This window comes from Zingiber officinale, chromosome 8A, assembly GCF_018446385.1.
Source record: "Zingiber officinale cultivar Zhangliang chromosome 8A, Zo_v1.1, whole genome shotgun sequence".
Lineage (NCBI taxonomy): Eukaryota > Viridiplantae > Streptophyta > Magnoliopsida > Zingiberales > Zingiberaceae > Zingiber > Zingiber officinale.
Genome location: NC_056000.1, coordinates 59,377,950 through 59,400,155, shown reverse-complemented (window position 1 = coordinate 59,400,155; position 22,206 = coordinate 59,377,950). Strand labels below are relative to the sequence as shown.

Genomic DNA, 22,206 nt, shown 5'->3' with positions numbered 1-22,206 from the left:
AAAAGTAGCAATAATATGTTTCAAGTTCATATATGAGCATTACTGATGGCTCTCAAAAGAAACAAAACAATCATCATGACTTTCTACCAAAAGAAACAAAATTTACACTAATCTTAATGAAGATTTTCAGATCCTTGATGTAAAATAGTTTTCAAATTGTATGCAGCTATCTGACTGCTTTATTAAACTGATCTCATGCAGCTTGTTCTTTGATCTACTAAGAGGCAAGCACATGATCTCCCAAGTTTACTTCCTCCCCTATAGTGAGATACACTTTGCATTTTGCATAGGAGACCACTACTAAAGGGCTTTCATTACTCAAATCACAATTGCAGCGGTGGTATTCATCCAGATTTTGCAGCTCTTAGCAGGTACACATTGATGTTCTTCTTGTTAATCCTCCCTCCAATCCAATCCGATCCTTGCATTTAAAAGTTACACTTGTTATTTTTTATTTATGCAGTTTTCTTGATACTGGGCCGATTAATCATAGCGCCTATGATAGTTTGGTTCTTGCTTAGTTACAAACTATGGAACAGGGGAGTCGCAGTTGACCTTATAGAGAAGTTTCTTCAGCGCCAGCAAACACTGATGCCAACAAGATACGCCTACTCTGAACTCATAGCAATCACAAGGCATTTTAGAGAGAAGCTCGGCCAAGGTGGCTTCGGCTCAGTCTTCAAAGGCTAGGGGATGGTTTTGTTGCAGTTAAGATGTTAAGTAATCTTCAAAGAGAGCTTTGATTTATGAGTATATGCCTAATGGCTCACTTGACAAGTACATTTTTGCTCCCAATGGAACTAATGGTCACTTTTTCACCTCAGAAAAACTCATTCAAACAGCAGTTAGTGCAGTTAGTGCTAAAATGAAGATTACTGATGGCTCTTCCTAATGTTTCTATTAGTCTAAATGCCCATTCAAATAGCAGTACTAATAGCAGTACTAATAGCAGAGTGCTAATAGTCTAAACTCATTCAAATAGCAGTACTAATAGATAACAAATATATTTTGTGATCAGACAAGTTGAAATATCAGAGTTGAAGGGGTGAGGGATAGCACGAGATAAAAGAAACTCCAGTTAACATAGTAAAAAATGAATTACGATACATTGACATGACGAAGAGTCATGAAAACACATTAACAATCAGACAATTCCTTCCAAAATAACTAGTTAGGAATCAAACAAACAAGACGGTGAAAACAAGGTAATTTCAGCCTTTATGTTCTTGACATACTTTAAATCACCAAATAATATTACTCAGTACTCACGCAATCCTCAATTAATTTGAAGCTAAAATAAGAGAGATTTTGAGAAACATAAAGAAAATAATAATGTGGAACCGAGAGCCATCTAGTTACCAGTCACCAATAATGAAGGTTCAGACTATCAGGGAGACTTCTGTGACCAACCTAAAAGCGTTCGCAATGATACATTTACTCAGAAACAAAATGGACCACTAAGGTTGCATTTCTAAAAATTTTTAGATGTCAGTTGAAGTACCTGCAAGTATTTACCAATGGGTCATATGGCTATTACTTTTTAGTGATAATGAGCATTGGACAACACAAGTCAGTACTGTCAGACATGCTAGTATGAGACCATATTTCAAAATATGCCACCAAAGCATCAGAGGTAAGGCAAATTTTCATACTTTATGTTCAACACATCATTCAACCATTACTAAAGTAATTATTTTCGCATCCATTTGCAGGTAACAAGAGAGTAACTAAGGTCTCACCAAACCAATTGCAGATCAAGATGTCCAAAATAATACTATCCCACCAGCACTCATTGAAATTTGGCAACATGTGGCGAAAAGTAAACTGCAATTGTTAGCAAATGAACTTAAAAAAAAACATTATTTAAGTAATTTTTGCAAAAAAAAAAGAAAAAAAGAAAAAAGAGGTAAAACAATGAAAATGAACCTCCATCAATTCGAAGCCAATTGACAACACCCACAGAAGGGGCTGGTTTCGTATCATTATTGCCTTACCCTACCATCCAAAAATATGAGCAAGAACAAACTCATCAAATAATGTATTCTGCAATAAACTAACACAAATTAGTGATGACAAGATCTAAAAAAGTATAGGTTCCTTGAAAGATCCAAGCAATATAAACTGAATGACAAAAGGTTGATGAATGAAGGAATCATACATAAACATTGATAAACCTGTTTTTTGGATTCTCTGGGACATAAATACGGCAATCAGCTCCATATGATCTTTCAGGTAATTCTGGAATGCACAAACAAAGATTCTGTTAATTTCTTTATCTATGAATATGCTATTTTCTAGAGGAAACCATAAAGCACCTAAATCAAGTGTTTACCAACTCCCAAATCAAGTGTTTACCAACTCCCAGAGTAGGATGGAGATATTTCATAAACTGCCTAGCATCATCACGATTCTGGAAATGAGAAAAAGAAACCAGAGGAACATTTGTCAAATTCACAGCAGAATTATTAGATGACTTTATTGATTATTTGAGGTCTAGATTCTACCAAAATCACAATAACAGATGAAGCAACAAAAACCTCAGTAGCAAAAAGTTTGAAGAACGAATCTTCTATATGTGAATTTTCATGAGAAATTAAAGCTGATGAAGTATCCAGCATCACATACTATTAGAATTATTACTCTTGGCTCAAATTTTATCCTATTTGAATCAATGGCAACAATTACTAAAGCACAATAAATAGGAAAATGGTTTCCAAAAACAACAAATGGAAAAGAATGAAACTGGATCAGATGCACTTGATAATCATCCTAATTAAAAGATAGAAACACACAAACCTGGAAAAGCAAAAATGTTAGGGCAACAAGGTACACAACAGCCATTCCATGAACTAAGCGCCAAATTGCAGGATGTGGCCTTATAAAAACCCTGAATAAAATAAAGTGTACAAACAAGTGACAATGCCCATAATTTATAGAAAAACTGCATTATTGCAATTCTTGATGGGGAAATTATTCCAGATACAAAGCAACAAATGCTCTTGAATGACCTTGTATAATGCTGAGATACATGCATCTACATCATAAAGTTATAAGTTCTGAGCTCTCAAAAATGGAAGCCATAGCTTACGTTGAAGGTGCTTGCAGCAAGGAATAGGCTAAAAAGACAGCAATCATCGCCCAGACACCTCTGCAAGAGAAAGGAATTCAAAGAATAAATCCCTCGGACACAAGAAACCCAAAATCCAGACAAAAAAGCTCGAAAAAGTGTTCCCTTTGACGAGGAACAGCGCGAAGGGGAGTGGAGAAAAGTGAAGACGCGAGAAATTGGGCATAAAGCAAACTATATCGTTGCACAAGCCTATGCTGGATTCCTCGGTGTTGATGCTGTAGAGGATGCCCTCGTATCTGATCTCGCTCTTGGAGGTCAAGCTTATGAGGCTCCCGATGTAGGAGTCCGCCGACGCCCCGGATCTGGAGGCCGGAGAGGAGTTTGCTGGAGAGGAGTTTGCCGGAGAGGAGTACGTGGGAGAAGGCCGCGCGAGATGAGGAGTACTTGGGAGAAGGATTCGGGACTTGAAAATGATCGGAAGATAGAAGTTGGGAGAAGGGTTTGGGTTTTCCACTCCTTACCTAGATTCAACGGTTTGTATTAATCAAGATTTAGATCCAATGGTTTGTATTAATCAAGGTTTAGATGAGATTTTAAACATAGACAACACTTTTTAAAAAGCATTGTCGTAGACACTAAAAATCAGTCTAATAGACAACGCTTTTTAGAAAGCATTGTCTTTGACCCGTAAAAATTACTAATAGACAACGGTTTTTAGAAAAGCATTGTCGATTAATAAGAAAATAATGAAATAGACAACGCTTTTCACTAAAAGCGTTGTTAAAAAAAAATAGACAACGTTTTTTATAAAAAGCGTTGTCGTTTAAGTGTTGTAGAATCCCAATTTTCTTGTAGTGACACTTAATGTGCTCCAACTCTCCTCTCTATTAGGGAGACCACCTCTAGGCACCCGACAACGTCTAAAATCTCCAACTGAAAGGAGGAAACGTGTCTGGCCCATCTAGAGGTGCTCAACTAGATCTCTAAACCTGCGAGGAGGGTTAAGTACACCCTATGCGTCGAAAAGTCTGCATATAACTAATTTTAAAAAAAAACATAGAATCGTACGAAAAGCTACTTATACTGCAGGTGAGGGGTTTCTTACCTCCTATTCGAAGTTTCTTACGATTCTAATCACTATATTTCCGGAGGAGATGATCCTTTCGACGATCTTCTCGCGTCTTCGCGTTCCTCTCGCGGAGGAGAGCGTCCTCGTGTCGAAGTCGTCGCCGGAAAGTGCTCTTGGGCGGAGCCCTAGCCTTCCTTGTGGTTGGCACCGAAAGAAGGAGAAGGAGGAGTGGGAGTCGGCGTGGCTAGGGTGAGGGTGAGGAAAAATCACGTTAAGGGAAAATAACTCTTCACCTATTAATTCCCTATTTATATTAAGTGATAATTCCGGCCCAACTCCCACTTAAATAAAATTATTTCCCCTTCCTTTCAGCACGACCCTGCTGGGTTCACTTGGTTACCATGGTTCACCATAAGGCATAGGATCCAATAGGTCTCAGGTTCAATTCTCGCTTAAGCTATTTTCGTTTTCTATTTATTTTTGCTACTTCCGCTACTCTAAAAATTCCATAAAAAAAATATTCTAAAATTCCAGAAAAATCATAGAATATTTCTAAAAATAGTTTTGAGAATTTTCGGGCGTTACAAGTTGCCATAATCAAAAAGGGGGAGATTGTTGGTGCGGGAAGCATCAGACGATCGAACCCAAGTTTTGATAATGGTAAAGGGTTCAAAGTTAAGTCGTCTTATGATCTAACAAGTTCATGAAGCTTGCAGGAAAGTCCTAGCTGCGGTTAGGCAGGTGGAAAACCCTGGGGGTGGTAACCCTAGGTTATAGGGGGCGGTAACCCTATGTGGAAAGTCTTGGCGGGTCGAGGGCTTCAGGCAAAAGTCCTAGGGGGTAACCCTAGGTGAAAAGTCCTGACGTCGTGAACCAGGTGGAAGACTAGATGAGTCGGGAAGCGGGAGTCCAACAGAAAGTTTGAAAGCTTCGAATGCTGAGCAAAAGTCCAGTCGATCTGGAGGATCGCACTGGCAATAGGCAAACCTCCTGAGTGGAGTAGGTGAGGACGTGTTCCCCGTAGAGGGAACAGTAGGCGTCGGGTCGACCTAAGGTTTCTGGTTGGAAATCTGAAGTCAGACTCGGACAGTCCGGAGACTGTCAAAATATCATATTATATTTCTGTGCTAACTTTGTTTTGCAGGGTTTGTCTTTGGGACTAACACATTTTACAGGAACAAAGAAGCGCATTTGGGACTAACTTTTATATGATGCTCGGATCCCTAGGGGGAGTCTCTAGTTGAAGATCCCTGGGACTGCTTGACTCTGAAGCAACCTTCCGAGTGGCATTCGGATAAATGCCCAGGGAAACTCCATTGGTTGTTTAGACTTGGATTCTCGCTCAACAATAGGTGGTGTTGGTGCAGTTAGCACTAACGGTCTAACTTAGGTTTTGATGAATGACAAATCAGGTTAAGTTAGGTTTGTCATTATCTAACACTATGATCGAGTGTGCAGGCTAAGTCTAGACAGGTCGACGGGCTGACCGGATCTCTGGCACGAAGCCCAAGCGGGTCAACAGGCTGACCGGACGCTTGGCGAGAAGTCCAAGCGGGTCGACGGGCTGACAGGACGCTTAGCAAGAAGTCCAAGCGGGTCGATGGGCTGACCGGACGCTTGGCACAAAGTCCAAATGGGCTGACCGGACATTTGGCACGAAGTCCAGCTAGGTCGACAGGCTGACCTGATAGCTGGCGAGAAGTCCAGACGGGTCGAAGGGCTGACCGGACGTCTGGTAGGTGAGTAAAGGTAAGTCACTGGAAGGGAGTGACTGTGAGGACGCGTTCCCAGGAAGGGAACTTAGGCGCCAATCTGACTTAGAACCATTTCGGAACTCTAAGTCAAGATCTTGACTAGATTCCGGTCTCGAAAAGACGGAATCTAAGTCATACTCTTTTTGTCAAACTATAAACTGTACTAACACTTTTTTTTGCAAGTTATAAATTATATATTTTCCTCGGACTAACCTTGTCTTGCAGGAGAAAGAGTTTTCTGGAGAAAGGTGGTCCGGGCGCCCGGAGGGGATTCGGGCGCCGGGAAGGGATCCGGGCGCCTGGAGGCAAATTTCATCCTGATCGTGGCGTCGACACGTGGAGTTCGCTGGTTGGACCTGCTACATCACACCAGGGTGCCCGAAAGGGATCCGAGCATCATATAAAAGAAGGGTCAGGGCTGGAGCTTCAAACACAACTCAGAACTGAAGAACTGCTCTCTTGCGCTCCTGCAACGCTGCGATCTCCGACAAAGTTTTCTTTCTCTGCTCTATTTCTTTTCATTGTCTGTATTTATTTTTCTAGCATTCCTGTACTTAATTATTTGTAATCGAATATTCAAATTGCTAGTGGATTGTCCAATGAAAGTACTCAATGAGTATGGGCCTTGGAGTAGGAGTCGACACAGGCTCCGAATCAAGTAAATCGACCGTGTTAGCTGTGTTCTCTTTTCTTACTCTTTTTCCGCTGCGTTTACTCATTTCGAACGTTTTTCAATATTCACCCCCCCCCCCTCTATCTATTCTTCACGATCCAACAAGTGGTATCAGAGCAGGTACCGCTCTGATTTGGTGCAACCACCAATTAGACAAGAGGGTAATCTGTTTTAAATTTTTTTTTTCTTTTTTTTCCTTCGGATTTCAGTTTTTCGTATAATTCCAAACTAGTATTATTACCTTTTTGGAAATCTTTTTCCGTTGCAATTAAATTGGTGCAATACCAATTTAATTCCTTTTATTTTTAATTCTTCCCGCACTACTAATCCAAGACCTAGTCTTGGAATATTTTGTCTGGTTGTTTACTTGTGTGCAGGATGTCTCAGATCGAAGGTTTCAGTACGGTGCACCCTCCTCTATTCAACGGAGACGATTTTCCGTACTGGAAGAAGCGGATGGAGGTGTATCTCAAGACGGACTTCGACCAATGGCTAAGCATCACAAAAACCTACAGAACACCAGTCGACAACTCCGAAAATCCACTAGATCCAGAATAGTGGACTCCAGACATGAAGAAAAAGGCATCGACGGAGAACAAAGCAATCAACACTTTGCAATGCGGACTAACAAGGGAAGAACTGAACCGGGTAGGACCGCACCAGAATGCTAAAGAGCTGTGGAACAAGCTGATCGAACTGCACGAAGGAACCAGCGACGCTAAGGTAACGAAACGCGACCTGCTATTAAATAAAATATTTAATATAAAAATGCAGGAAGGAGAAACAGCGAGTCAGCTGTATGCGAGGATCAAGGACATCCTCAACGGGCTCCATGCGGTAGGCCACCAGATGGAGAACCGAGATCTGATAAGGTACGCATTAAACGCCTTTCCACGTAACTCTCTGTGGGCATCCATCGTGGATGCCTACAAAATTTCAAAAAACCTATCTAAATTAAAACTTGACGAGCTATTTTGTGAATTAGAGTTACATGAACAGACTAACACTAGATCCGAGAAAGGTATTGCTTTATATGCAAGTTCCTCCAAGAAGAACAAGCATGAACCTGAAGAAGACTCTGACCAGAGCTCTGAAGATGAAGAACACCTGGTGAACCTGGTAAGGAAGATGTTCACCAGGAGGAAGAGAAGCTTCAGTTCTCCAGCCGATTCGAGGAACGTAACGTGCTTCGGATGCAATAAAAAGGGGCACTACAAGAACGAGTGTCCAAGACTGAAGAGTGACAAAACGAAGTCTACCAAAAAGAAGGCCCTCAAAGCGACATGGGACAACTCCTCAGATGAATCGAAGGCCGAAGATCAGAAGCACCAGAGCCACCTCGCGCTGATGGACCACGAAGCAGAGTCGGAAGACGAATCGGAAGACGGGTCCAAATCTGAATCGAGCCATAAGTCTGTACTCGTATTCGAAGGTTCTGAAGAGGTATTCCTAACCTTAAATCGAAAATTTTTTAAAATTATTTCTTGCTTGAATAGGAAATTAATTAAATTAGAAAGTGAAAACAAAATACTCCTTGAGGAAAATCAAATCCTCAAGGAATAAACTGTAAATAATAATCCAAATCAAGATCTAACACTTGAGGAGAAAAACTTATCACTAAAATCAGAAATTAATAACTTAAAAGATATGTTAGAAAAATTTACTACAAGATCAAAACATTTAGATTTAATCCTAAATAATCAAAAAGAATGTTATAATAAAACCGGACTCGGATATGAGTCAAACTCAAATAAAAATTTTAAATCATTAATAACCCAACACAAACCAACGAGTAAAGCCTGGGGTCCGAAAGCGTGTTTGACCACGCAAGAAGAACTTAACCAATATTACATATCTAAAGATAAAATATATTATGTAAATTCAAATAAACCAAATCAAAAACCAGAATACAAACCTAAACCAAAAAATTTAAAATCTAAATATTTTAAAACTCACAAAAAGTTAGACTATCACCAAGTAAATTATAACTATAAAAGAAATAGACATAAACCTAGAACTAAAAATTAAATTAACGACCAATAATTCAGGGGGGGATCCAAAATAGCTGGCACCTCCAAAACTAACCTACCTGACAGAGTAACCCTAACCAACCTACCCGACAGGGTAATTAGGACTAGTTAAAAAGGGTTCAAGTTTAACTTGAAAAATGGTACTGGTGAAGTTTTCGATGATAGTACGTTAAGGAAGCTTAGTCTATGCATGTCTAGGAAGATATGGCTTCGACCTGGTGCATTTGGCTGAGTGGAACTGACCGAAGCTACCATCTACGGATCCTAACCAGTTAGACCAAGGTTTTGTACTAAGTCCAGTGGATAGGACTATTCGTAAAGCCTCGAAGGCATGGTTACTCTAATGATGTCCAAGTGACTCACCATAGCCCAGCAGTTTATCCAGAGAACGCCTATTTGTTGAACCCAAAACTAAACCTGAATCTAACACAAGTTAAAAACAAACCCTAAAATTGAATCTAATTCATCTCACAAAATTTTAAGAATTCTTCATTGAAAACATAGATCGGGTGAGATGACTAAGGAATTAAAATTAAGTTAAATTAAAAATTAAATTTAAATTAAATTAAATTAAATTAAAATTAAATTAAATTAAAATTAAAATTAAAATTAAAATTAAATTAAAATTAAATTAAAATTAAATTAAAATTAAATTAAATTAAATTAAATTAAACTTTAATTTTAAAAATAAATTTTTAAGTTAAAAAAATAAGTTTAATTTTAAAAATAATTTTTTAAAAAAAATAAGTTTAATTTTAAAAATAAATTTTTAAGATTAAAAAAAATTTAAGTTTAATTTTTAAAATAAGTTTTTAAGTTAAAAAAATTTAAGTTAAAAATTTAAGTTTAATTTTAAAAATAAATTTTTAAGTTAAAAAAATAAGTTTAATTTTTAAAATAATTTTTTTAAAAAAATAAGTTTAATTTTAAAAATAAATTTTTAAGATTAAAAAAATTTAAGTTTAATTTTTAAAATAAGTTTTTAAGTTAAAAAAAATTTAAATTTAATTTTTAAAATAAATTTTTAAGTTTTAAAAAAATTTAAGTTTAATTTTAAAAATAAATTTTTAAGTTAAAAATATAAGTTTAATTTTTAAAATAAGTTTTTAAGTTAAAAAAATTTAAGTTTAAATTTTAAAATAAATTTTTAAGTTTTTTTTAAAAATTTAACTTAATTTTTTTTTAAAACTTAAAAATTTATTAAACTTAAATTTTTTTTCTTAAAAATTTATTTTTTTTACTTAAAAATTTATTTTTTTTTTACTTAAAAATTTATTTTAAAAGTTAAACTTAATTTTTTAACAAAAAAATTAAACTTAATCCTCTTTTAACTTAAGAATGTACTCTAATGAATCTCATTCAACTTACTTTTATCAAAAGTAAAGAATGACTATAAGACTAACCCCAATTCCTACCTATTGTAGGAAATCAAGTGGATTTTGGACAATGGTTGCTCCAAACATATGACTGGAAATCACATCAAATTCACTCAACTTACCTACAAAAGTCTAGGAACAGTTGCCTTTAGAAACAACAGCAAACTCAAGGAAATTGGTATAGGTATATCGAACAAAAAATGAATTTTATTATTACAAATGTTTTACTTGTTGAAAATTTCAAGTATAATCTCTTAAGTATCAGTCAATTGTGTGATACTAGGTATAAGGTTAGGTTTTTATCTACAGAATGCTTAATCAAACACCTAGACAACCCTAACATAAGCCTAAAAGGATTTAGAAAAGATAACATCTATGCAATCAACTTAGCCACTTCTTCAATTAAGTGTTACTTAACACAAAAAGAAGAAACCTGGTTATGGCATAGAAGAATGTCACACATAAATTTCAGAAACATAAGCAGACTAAATGGATTAGTTAGAGGACTACCAAAGTTACCTAACTTAGATTCAACCATATGTAATGCTTGTCAACAAGGTAAACAAACAAAATCTACCGACAAACCAACTAATCAATCACAAACCAATTCAATTTTAGAACTTTTACACTTAGACCTATTTGACTCCTACGGAGTGAAATCAATAAATGGAAACTTATATTGTCTAGTAATAATAGATGACCATTCTAGGTTCACTTGGGTCAAATTCTTAAAAAATAAAGATGAAACCTTTGAAATATTTACAAATTTCTGTAAATAAATTGAGAATGAAAAAGATATTAAAATTAAAAGAATTAGAAGCGACAATGGGGGAGAATTTAAAAACCATAATTTCAATAAATTTTGTCTTGAAAATGGATATCATCACGAATTCTCGTGTCCAAAAACCCCCCAACAAAATGGAATTGTAGAAAGAAAAAATAGAACCCTACTTGAAGCTTCCAGAACGATGCTAAATGAATATAATCTACCTAAGTATTTTTGGGGAGAAGCTGTTAGTACAGCCTGCTATGTGCAAAATAGAACAACACTAAATAAAACACACAATAAAACCCCTTTTGAAATCTAATATAACAAACAACCCAATATAAAATATTTTAGAGTATTTGGATGCCCGGTCTTTATCCTAAATACAAGAGAGCATTTAGGAAAATTCACCTCTAAAGTAGAAAATGGAATTTTTGTAGGCTACTCCCTAAATAGTAGGGGCTACAGAGTCTACAATAAGGTTACCTTAAGAATTGAAGAAACTACCAATGTGAAATTCGAAGAATCCAACTAAAACCTAGAACAACCTCAATTACAACCAATTGAATTTATTCAAGAGAACAATTCTGAAGGCACCAGCCAACCCCTAAATCATGAAGAAGAAGATCAACCTCAAGAGAATCAACATCCTATAACTATAAGAATCAACCCTAATCACCTAACTGATCAAATAATTGGTGATCCAGACCTAAGGGTTCAAACTAGGTCATCCTTTAGAAATCTAAGCCAAATATCTTTAATCTCAAAGATTGAACCCAAAACCATAGCTGAATCCCTACTTGACCCAGACTGGGTCATAGCTATGCAAGAAGAACTAGCTCAATTTGAGCATAATGAAGTCTGGGACTTAGTACCATCACCTAAAAATAAAAAGGTAATAGAAATAAAATGGGTGTTCAGAAACAAATTGAGTGAAACTAGAGAAATCACTAGAAATAAAGTCTGGCTAGTCGTTAAAGGGTTTAGTCAAGTAGAAGGACTTGACTATGATGAGACTTATGCCCCGGTAGCCAGATTAGAGTCCATTAGAATGTTACTTAGCTATGTAGCCCACAAAGGGTTCAGATTATATCAGATGGACGTTAAATCTGCATTCCTAAATGGACTAATAAAAGAAGAAGTCTACGTAGGACAACCACCTAGGTTTGAAAATCTAGAACACCCTGACTATGTCTACAAATTAAAAAAGGATTTATATATATGGACTTAAGCAAGCACCTAGGGCATGGTATGAAAGACTAACTTCTTACCTAATCTCTAAAGGATTCAACCAAGGTCAAATTGACCCAACCTTATTCGTTAAGTTAATAAAAGAAGATATTTTTATAGCCCAAATCTACGTAGATGACATAATTTTTATAACGACCCCACCCTCCTCTCTACTAGTCTGTGAGGGTGGGACGTTACTAGACTATTAACTTTACTTAACTAATCTTGCTCGCATGTTGATAGTAATACTTAGAACTCTTTGAAAACTCGAAGCATGCAATTTAGTAACAGCTGAAAACATAAATAACTCATCTCAACATTCTACTCTAGCATTTGTTCACAACTAAAAACATATCAATCTGCACATGCATGCGACAGTGATATAATTCAAATAATGGAACTAATGTGCATAGCAATTTAAATGGAAGAATTCTAAATATATAAAAATATTCTATGAATAAAACATTAACATAAAAGAATAATTCCAACAATGCAAAAAGGACTCATTCCACCTACATTTCACAAAATGTCTAATTACAAAATCTTAATAAATTCTTTAAGAAAACCCCAAGGCTTCCATAGTCCAGACATCACACATCCATCCACACCTCCTTATCGCCTTCCTTCACTATAGCTTTCCTTTTCCTTTATCTGCAGTAAGAGGAAATGCCACTATAAGCGGATGCTTAGTAAGCGCTGGCTAACTAACAAAAACACAATATGCATATACATTTAACAAAACTAAAACTGGATACTCAAAAAAAAACTAAATTGAAAGTTTAAGGAAATCCATGCATGCTCAATGAAAATGGCAATTAAACTAAATCTGCATTGCTACTTGCTGAATTTGCAATGAAAGAAACTAAACTTGCTGAATTGAACTTCTAAAACACTTGCTTCATTAACTTAAATACGTATAGTTTAATATTTCAAAATAATAATAATAATCTCTTGGGCCCAGGCTTAGTATCATTGCATGCTCCCTGATAGAAACTGAGGTAGCGAGCCACCAGTCCTACGAGGGTAAAGACCTTGGTCTTACCAGGGTCGAGACCTTGGAATTGGTCACTTGGATTTGTTTAACGACAACCTCGGAAGTTGGGTACTATGCTCTTCAAATAAAATACTTGTTACTTGTTAATACTTCTAATAAAACACTGCCTCAGAAATTAAACAGTAAGTTGAAAGGACTGTTCGTGCCCCTTTCTATAGCACAAACTAAAATCTACACAACAAGCTTAAGAAGGCTATTCGTGCCCCTTTCTTGGCACAAATCGAAACTGCACAGTAGCTCCAAAAGGGGTTGTTCATGCTCAATAATTCAACACAAAACTAAAACTGTAGAATGTTAAGTCTCATACTATAAAAACCTAAAACTAAGGCTATCTGTTCATGATACGTGCACCCAAAACCAAGGGAAAACCCACGGCATGCTCACCAAACATATAGCAGTTTATACATAATGCAACAAGTAAAGAATTCGCTACTGGAAACCAAAAAGACATAGCCATTCTTCATGTTCAGTGCCACGACAAAGGAACAAATAGACCAAAATGCCACACCTAGCCGGTCATTGCAGTAATCCACAAAACCAAACCTACATGCTCAAATAAACTAAACCCTTTCATGTTCATTGCCTAGCAGCAGAAATTCAAAACCTGTAAATCTCCATAAGAACCGATCAAGCCCATTAAAATCACAAACAGAAAGATTTAAATCAAAAAAAAATCTGAATTTCTAATTACAAGGCCTGAAGAAAAACAACCCACATGCTTAACCTATACCAATCATCCTCTTTCCTTCTTTGAGGTTCACGGCAGCAAGCACAAAAGCACCGCTTCTTATGGTATGCTTCGAACAGAAACAAGAAGAAACAAGGCTCCAATAGCTACTCCTACTGCAGGTGAGAAGCACTTACCCTTGATCTTGAACTTACAACCGAAATCAGCTTCTAGGGCTTCGAAGGAACTCAAAATCTTGGCAACTTCTTCACGTTTACGTGCTCTCCTTAACGGGGTGATCGTAAAGAAGTGGAAAGCCTTCGGATTTGACCCTTGGCCGGCCGCTAGAGACGAAGCCCTAGCTTCCCTCTTCGGTTTCGCCCGAGCAACGTCGTCGCACGCGAGAAGAGAAGAGGAAGGTTTAGGTCACGGGAAATAATCCCTAAGTTCTCTCTTAACCCATCTCCCTTTATAACTAGGGTATTCCGCGATTTACTACTGCTTAAATGGCTTCCGCCCCTTCCTTGATCAACACGGCTCTGCTGGGTTCTTGGTCATCTGAAACAACTTAAGGCTTTGCTTAACTAGGGGTCTCCGGTTCGAACCTTGGCCTAACCTCTTTTTGCCTCAAATTCGTTTCTTTTGGTAAAAATACCAAACGAACTCTAAAAATTACATAAAAATCCTCTAAAAATTTATAAAAATTTCTAGAATATTTCTAAAGCATTTCTAAATATTTTTAAGTACTATTAGGACTCGCAATGAGGAAATTTGGGTTGTTACAATTTTTGGTTCAATAAATTCAGAATTTTTAGATGAATTTACAAGCCTAATGGAACACGAGTTTGAAATGAGTCTAGTAGGTAAATTAACCTATTTTCTAGGATTACAAATCAAACAGATGAATGAAGGAAATTACATTTATCAATAAAAATATACTAAGGAATTACTTAAGAGATTTGGAATGGAAAATACTAAAGAAATAAAAATACCCATGGCAGTAAATACAATCTTAGATGATGATCCCAATGGAAAACTAATTGATTTAAAATATTATAGGAGTGTCATAGGTAGCCTACTATACTTAACTGTAAGTTGACCAGATATTTTATTTGCAGTCAGTATGTGTGCTAGATACCAAACCTGTACTAAAGAATCTCATTTGACTCAAGTTAAAAGAATCTTTAGATACCTTAAAGGAATGACAAATGTAGGAATTTGGTATCCCAGAACCAATAACTTTGAGTTGATAGAATATTCTGACTCTGATTATGCCGGATGCAAACTAGTCCGCAAAAGCACAAGTGGTGGATGTCAATTACTGGGTTCATCACTTGTCAGCTGGTTTAGTAGAAAGCAACACTGTGTTGCCCTATCCACAACTGAGTCAGAATATATAGCTATAGAAGAGTGTGTTGCACAATTATTATGGATGATGCACACCCTAAAAGATTTTAACTTGAACCTTACAAATGTAAAAGACTTAATTGATAAAATTAGCTCAATTAACCTAACAAAAAATCCAGTGCATCATTCCAGAACTAAACACATTGAAATTAGACATCACTTTATCAGGGATCATGTTACTAAAGGTGACATTGAACTCAAATACATTGAGTCCAAGTCTAATTTAGCTGACATATTCACAAAACCACTCTCTGAAAGTGAATTTAGCAATCTGCGTAGAAAACTAGGAATGTGTTTAATAGACTAGGATTTTCAAAATTCAAAACTGTTTTCAAAAATGATTATTTTAAATTCTAGGTTAAAATTGTTTTATTTTTTTTAAAACTTTCCTACTTTTAGAATTTCAAAACAATTTTAGCCTTAGACTAGAAAAATTCCCTTAGAATTCATGTTCCCCTAGGACTAGTATTTGAGCATCTCACCAACACCCTAGGTTTACCTTGCATGTGATTGACAAACATAGAAAGGGGTGAGATGTATAGGCCAGTTGCCTAGACTTAAGATGCTTGTGTTAGTGCATCGATATAAGTCTGGGCGTTAAATACCAAACATACAGTGATCAAGTTAAGTTACTCAGTTTAGTCAAACACTAACTTATTACAATGAATTTTCCTTGACTAACCAAGTGAAAGCTACTATCTTCTGATAGTTAGTAAGTACCTAATTGGTTAGACATCTATTTTGAATGTCAGGTTTAGGGAGAGGATTAATCATTTTCATACTCATTTTTTTCTGTTTTTGAAAATTTCTTTATTAAAAAGTTTTTAAAAATTGATAAACCTATTTTTGAAAACTAGCTTTTATAAAACTAAGTTATTCAATTGGATTTTATAAACTAAGGTTTTGAAAATTGAATCTTGTGCAAACTTAGTTTTAATCAATTTTAAAAAGTAAATATTTTTTTTCAAACTCAGCTTTTAAATTTTTGATTTTGAAAACTCATGTTTGAAAAGTGTTTCAAAATTGAAACATAGTTTGAAGATTTAAACCTTGATCTTAAACTTTGGTGTTGAAAACTCATGTTTGTAAAATGCTTCAAGGTTGAAACTCATTTTGAAAATTTAAAAACTTTAATCTTGAAACTTGGAACTTAAACATTTCTGTTTGAAAATTAGACTATCTAAACTTAGCTTTCCTAAACTTATACTTGAAAATTAGCTTTTAAATTTTTTTAATTCTCTTTGAGTTTGCAAATTCATTTAATTTTGCAAAAAAAATTATCTTTAAAAATTATTCAAAATGTACTAAATACTAAGTTATCTTGCTACAATTAGCTACTTTTCAAAACTTAGCTATTTTCTAAAAGCTAAAAGCTAATGCTTTAAACAAGTTTTCAAAAGTTTAAACTCCCCCTGTAACAACCCAAATTTCCTCATTATGAGTCCTAATAGTGGTTAAAAATATTTAGAAATATTATAGAGATTTTAGGAATTTTTAGAATATTTTTATGTAATTTTTGGAGTTCGTTTGGTATTTTTACCAAAAGGAAGAAGCTTCAAAAAATAAATAGGTTCAGCCGAGGTTCGAACCCGCAACCTCCGACCCGACCCAAACCTTAAGCGGATGCAGCTGACCAAGTGCCCAAGCGGGCGTTGCTGATTAAGGAAGGAGCGACTTTTATTTAAGAAGTAGTTGGTAACAGGATACTCGAGTTATAAAGGGAGAACTTAGGGATTATTTTCCAAAACTTAAACTTCTCCTCTCCTCTTCTCCCGACGGCACGCGCGGCGGATCTGTTGGGCGAAAATGAAGAAGACTTAGGGCTTCACTCCGGCGACCGGTTGAAGGGGTTTTTCGAGAGCCATCCACACCATCGCGATCACCTCGTCGAGGAGAGCGCATAGAGGTGAGGAAGTTGCCGAGATTGCAAGTCTCCGAGAACCTAGAAACCCTTCTTCCTGGCTGTGAGTTCAAGAACACAGGTAAGTGCTACTCACCTGCGGTAAGAATAGTTTCGAGCTTCGATTCTCTTTTTCTTTTGGTTTCGGAATATGCTGTTTGTTTGGAGTGCTGCCGTGAATCTCAAAGCAAGGGAATAAACCTACTACCTAGTTTAGGAGGTTTAAGATTTTCTGATCCCAGATTCTTGTCTATCAAGAAAACCTACTTCGTTTTTAGTTGGCAATTGAAGTGGTACAACTTGCTTTCTAGGTACAGACATGCTTTGCTTAGTTGGGAATAATTTAGAATGTGTAAGTGCATTAAGTGTATGTTCTAGTATATCATCATATTCACGTATCAACTTTTGATAGCAGCAGCATTATTTTAGTAGATGGCATTTCTTTTGCTTAAGCTAATTGACTTGTCTTTACTAAGAGGATTTGATTGTTCCTTTTAATTCTGTTGTAGCAAGAAGAATAATTATGTGTGAAGTTTAAGAGTAGCAAGTGTTCTTTGCTTTCCTTGCTTTCGGATTTTCTGTACAGCATTGGGATGGCTAGAAGTTTAAGAGTAACAAGTGTCCTTTGTTTTCTTTGCTTTTGGATTATACTGTATAGTATTGGGATAGCTAGAGGTTTTAAGAGTAGCAATCGTTCTTGGCTTTCTTTCCTTTTTAGTTCTGTTGTAACAAGATTTAAGATCCTGTTGCTCAATAAAAGTATAAGTATTGCAGTTTATTTTAGCATTGCAGATTTAGATTCTTTTGCAGTTAATCAGATTTCATTTAGCCTTGTAGTGCAGAAATGTAGTGCAGTATAGATCTCCTTGTAGTGCAGAATTTTAGTGCAGTTTCTTTAAGTAACTCGTGCTTTAGCAAGTGAAGATCATATTCGAGTTTTCTTTTGTTTTCTTTGCTGCTGTACAGAACCTAAACTGCCCTCTTATTCCGAGTGTATAGATAGATTTCTTGCTGATTAAACTAAATTGTTGTATGAATAGTTTCTTACCATGTTTTCGGACTTTTGTACATATGCATTTATGGGTAATTATAAGCAAGAAAAGACCAAGGTCTTGATTTGATCCCAAGTTCTAGAAGTTGAGGATCAAAGGCACGCTTAGTGCTTGAAGAAATGTCGAGGCATTATATATTAGAAGTAATAAAAGATAAAAAATATTTTATTTTAAGAGGCTAGTACCCGACTTCCAAAGTTATCGTAAAAGAAAATCCAAGTGACCAATTCCAAGGTCTTGGCCCTGGTAAGACCAAGGTCTGTACCCTCGTAGGACTGGTGACTAGCTACCACAGTCTCTATTAGGAAGCGCGCATTGGTACTAAGCCTGGGCCCAAGAGAAGCTTTATTATTAATTTCAAGTATAAGATTATAAGTTTTTGGAACAAATGAAACGAGCTTCACTTATGTTTAGAGTCAGCAAGTTTAGTTCTTTTAATTCGAAGCATGCAGTATTAGTTTTATTTGTTTTCTGATTAATTTATTGAGCATGATTAGCCTTGTCTTCTAGCATGCAGTTTTATTCTTGTATATCATGAGTATGCAAATTTTAGTGCTTTGCTATTAGATGAGCATGAGTAGTTTTCTTCTTACAGATTCAGTTTTTAGCATTGCTGTATTTATATGAACATTCGAGTTTTTGTGAGTTAGACAACGCTTACTAAGCATTCGCTTATAGTTTGCATTTCCTCTTACTGCAGATAAAGGAAAGGAAAAGCTATAGCAAAGGAAGGCGACAAGGAGGTGTTCGATGATATGTGTGATGCCAGGACTATGCGAGAGACTTGGGGCATTATTAAGTTTCCGTGTTTTAGTGGTTAAGAAACATTTGAGATTGTACCTTATATTCCATGTCATTTGAGATTATTCTTGTTTTAGATCGCATGCTAAGATGAGTTCAGTTTAGTAAGTAGGTACTTTTGTGTTTGCACTGAGATATAGTTTCATATGTTTCTGCTATTACGAGTTATATGTGCATGTCAGAATTTGGAGTATTGTATTGTATTCTAGTCCTGCTGAACTGCATATACTCTGTCGAAATTTTAAGTTTTCTGGAAAAAATTTAATGTACAGTTTGCTGTACTAGTTAAGTAAGAATCTATAGTAGTTATGTAATGGTCACCTTTAGAGAGTAGTAGTAAGAAGGGCGGTCATTACACCCCCAACTCAACTTGACATCATTTCTTGCAATTTTTTTCTGTATTCCATATTTACTTGACTTATGCCCTTATTTGATAAATGTCAAAGGGGGAGGGATAGGTGGTTAAGTTAGAGCAACTAAATGTCAAATTTAAAAACTAACTTAAAACTTTAAAAACTATACTTTTTTTTTACTTGCATATTTTTTCACTAACTTAATCAGGTTGTCATTCCATCAAAAAGGGGGAGATTGTTGGTGCGGTTAGCACTAATGGTCTAACTCAGGTTTTGATGAATGACAAATCAGGTTAAGTTAGGTTTGTCGTTATCTAACACTCTGATCGAGTGTGCAGGCTAAGTCCAAATAGGTCGACGGGCTGACAGGATGTATGGCACGAAGTCCAAGCGGGTCAACGGGCTGACCGGACGCTTGGCGAGAAGTCCAAGCGGGTCGACGGGTTGACCGAACGCTTGGCGAGAATTACAAGCGGGTCGACGGGCTAACCGAACGCTTGGCACGAAGTCCAAATGGGCTGACCGGACATTTGGCACGAAGTCCAGCTAGGTCGACGGGCTGACCGGATAGCTGGCGAGAAGTCCAGACGGGTCGAAGGGTTGACCGGACGTCTGGCATGTGAGTAAAGGTAAGTCACTGGAAGGGAGTGACTGTGAGGACGCGTTCCCAGGAAGGGAACTTAGGCGCCAATCCGACTTAGAACCATTTCGGAACTCTAAGTCAAGATCTTGACTAGATTTCGGTCTCGAAAAGACGGAATCTAAGTCATACTCTTTTTGTCAAACTATAAACTGTACTAACACTTTGTTTTGCATGTTATAAATTATATATTTGCCTCGGACTAACCTTGTCTTGCAGGAGAAGGAGTTTTCTGGAGAAAGGTGGTCCGGGCACTCGGAGGGGATCTGAGCGCCCGGAGGTCCAAGCGCCCGAAGGTCCGAGCGCCTAGAGGTCCGAGCGCCCGGAAGGGATCCGAGCACCCAGAGGTAAATTTCATCCTGATCGCGGCGTCAACACGTGGAGCTCGCTAGTTGGACCTGCTACGTCACACTAGGGCGCCCGGAAGGGATCCAGGCGCTCCGAGCATCATATAAAAGAAGGGTCAGGGCTGGAGCTTCAAACACAACTCAAAACTGAAAAACTGCTCTCTTGCGCTCTTGCAACGCCGCGATCTCCGACAAACTTTTCTTTCTCTGCTCTATTTCTTTTCATTGTCGGTATTTATTTTTCTAGCATTCCTGTACTTAATTATTTGTAATCGAATATTCGAATTGCTAGTGGATTGTTCAACGAAAGTACTCAACGAGTACGAGCCTTGGAGTAGGAGTCGACACAGGCTCCGAACCAAGTAAATCGACTGTGTTAGCTGTGTTCTCTTTTCTTACTCTTTTTTCGCTGTGTTTACTCGTTTCGAACGTTTTTCGATATTCATCCCCCCTCTATCGATTCTTCACGATCCAACAAGACTGGTGATTCTTCAGATGACATGGCAGGTGCGGTAGGTTTTTTGAAGGGGAGGGAACTGTTGCCTACTGCTTTTGCCCAAGCACATGCACTTTGGCTAGCACAAGCATCAAAATCTTCTTGCGACAAAATGACAATCACTCTTCCGGTGTCGTCCATCTTCACGTTCCAACTGAGGCGGAGAGGTTCCCATAGATGGCGGTAAATTTAATCCCGTTTGGAAGCGATGAGGATGGATCACTGGTGACATGGTGCGCAGATAGGCTGACTCCAAGAACCCTTGAGAAAAGGTGGAAACCATTAGTCAGCACGCTAAGTAGTCCCTAGCACAGCTACTCCGACAATCAAATCACAACCGGTGGCGACACAGAGTAAACAACAACAAGTAGAAGAAGACGATGCGTAAATGTGCATATGCACGTACCCGGGCCAACGGAGAAGGACCCTTTTATAATTCCCCTTATGATCTCCTCATTTTGATCTCCACGTTAATGAGGTATTATCCTGCAATCAATCAATCTATCACATCATTATGCTTATACGGCATCCATCAATCACATTAGTATGTAAGTAGTGTAAGTATCTGTATATGGATATGATCCTCTAACAACCCATGTGTTGTATTAATGACAATAATGTGGGCTTTTGGGCCGGGAGGCCTTTTGGGCTTCTAGCTAGAAGATGGGTTTCTCGAGAATCTCATTGATGTGTATGACCTAATTGGGTCGTAACGATACCCTTAAAGGGACCAGAGTTTTATGGTCGGTCTAGCAAGTTAACGTTGACTCTTTTATGGTCTATCTGATCGACCTTTCCGATTGGGAGAATACGAGTAGAGGAATAGAGCCTCGAGAAATCTGGTTAAAGACGGGAATGGGCCCCGCGAGAGAAAATGTTCAATCGGCAGGGTCAATTACAAGTGAGGGAGCTGAGTCCCTAGTAAATCCGGTTAGAGCCGGCAGTGGGTTCATAGAGGAATAAACCGGTCGACAAGACTGATCGAGTTTGGAGGAGTTGGGTTTCTAGTAAGACCGGAGCTGGGTTTCTAGTAAGACTGGCCCATGCCGAGAATAAGGTCCACATGGAACCTCTTCTATCAAAAATATAAATCCTGTAGGCCAATTGTTCAGTACTCTAATTTACCATGACTTTCACTATCACCTATACAAACTAATTTATCCCTGTTTTTTTTTAAGTCGGCCTTTTTCTATTTATTGTATGATGTAACAATGTCTGTATTCGACAACGTTAATTGAGCGGTAAATTTTTTAAATAAGTAAAACAAAAAAAAAACTTTTGAGAGCGAGGATATAATGGGAACGCGATTGGCATATTATAAAAAATATGTATGTAAATGAGAAATTTCAAATTCTAATGTGATTTTGATATTATTGCTATGATTTGATTATAAGAAGGCATATCCGTTCTCAGACAAGAAATGAGTCCTTCACTTTATTACCGCCCTTTACAGTATGTTTGGATAGGATAAAAGAAAGTTAATTATCATAGAAGAGAGATAAATGGGGAAGTTGAAGAAAA

The 22,206-nt window shown here is 37.0% G+C and overlaps 1 pseudogene; it reads right to left on the bottom strand.

Moving 5' to 3' along the window:
* Nucleotides 1-1,470: 1,470 nt before the first annotated feature.
* On the bottom strand, nucleotides 1,471-20,826 carry LOC122010869 (annotated as a pseudogene).
* Between the last annotated feature and the right edge of the window lie 1,380 nt (nucleotides 20,827-22,206).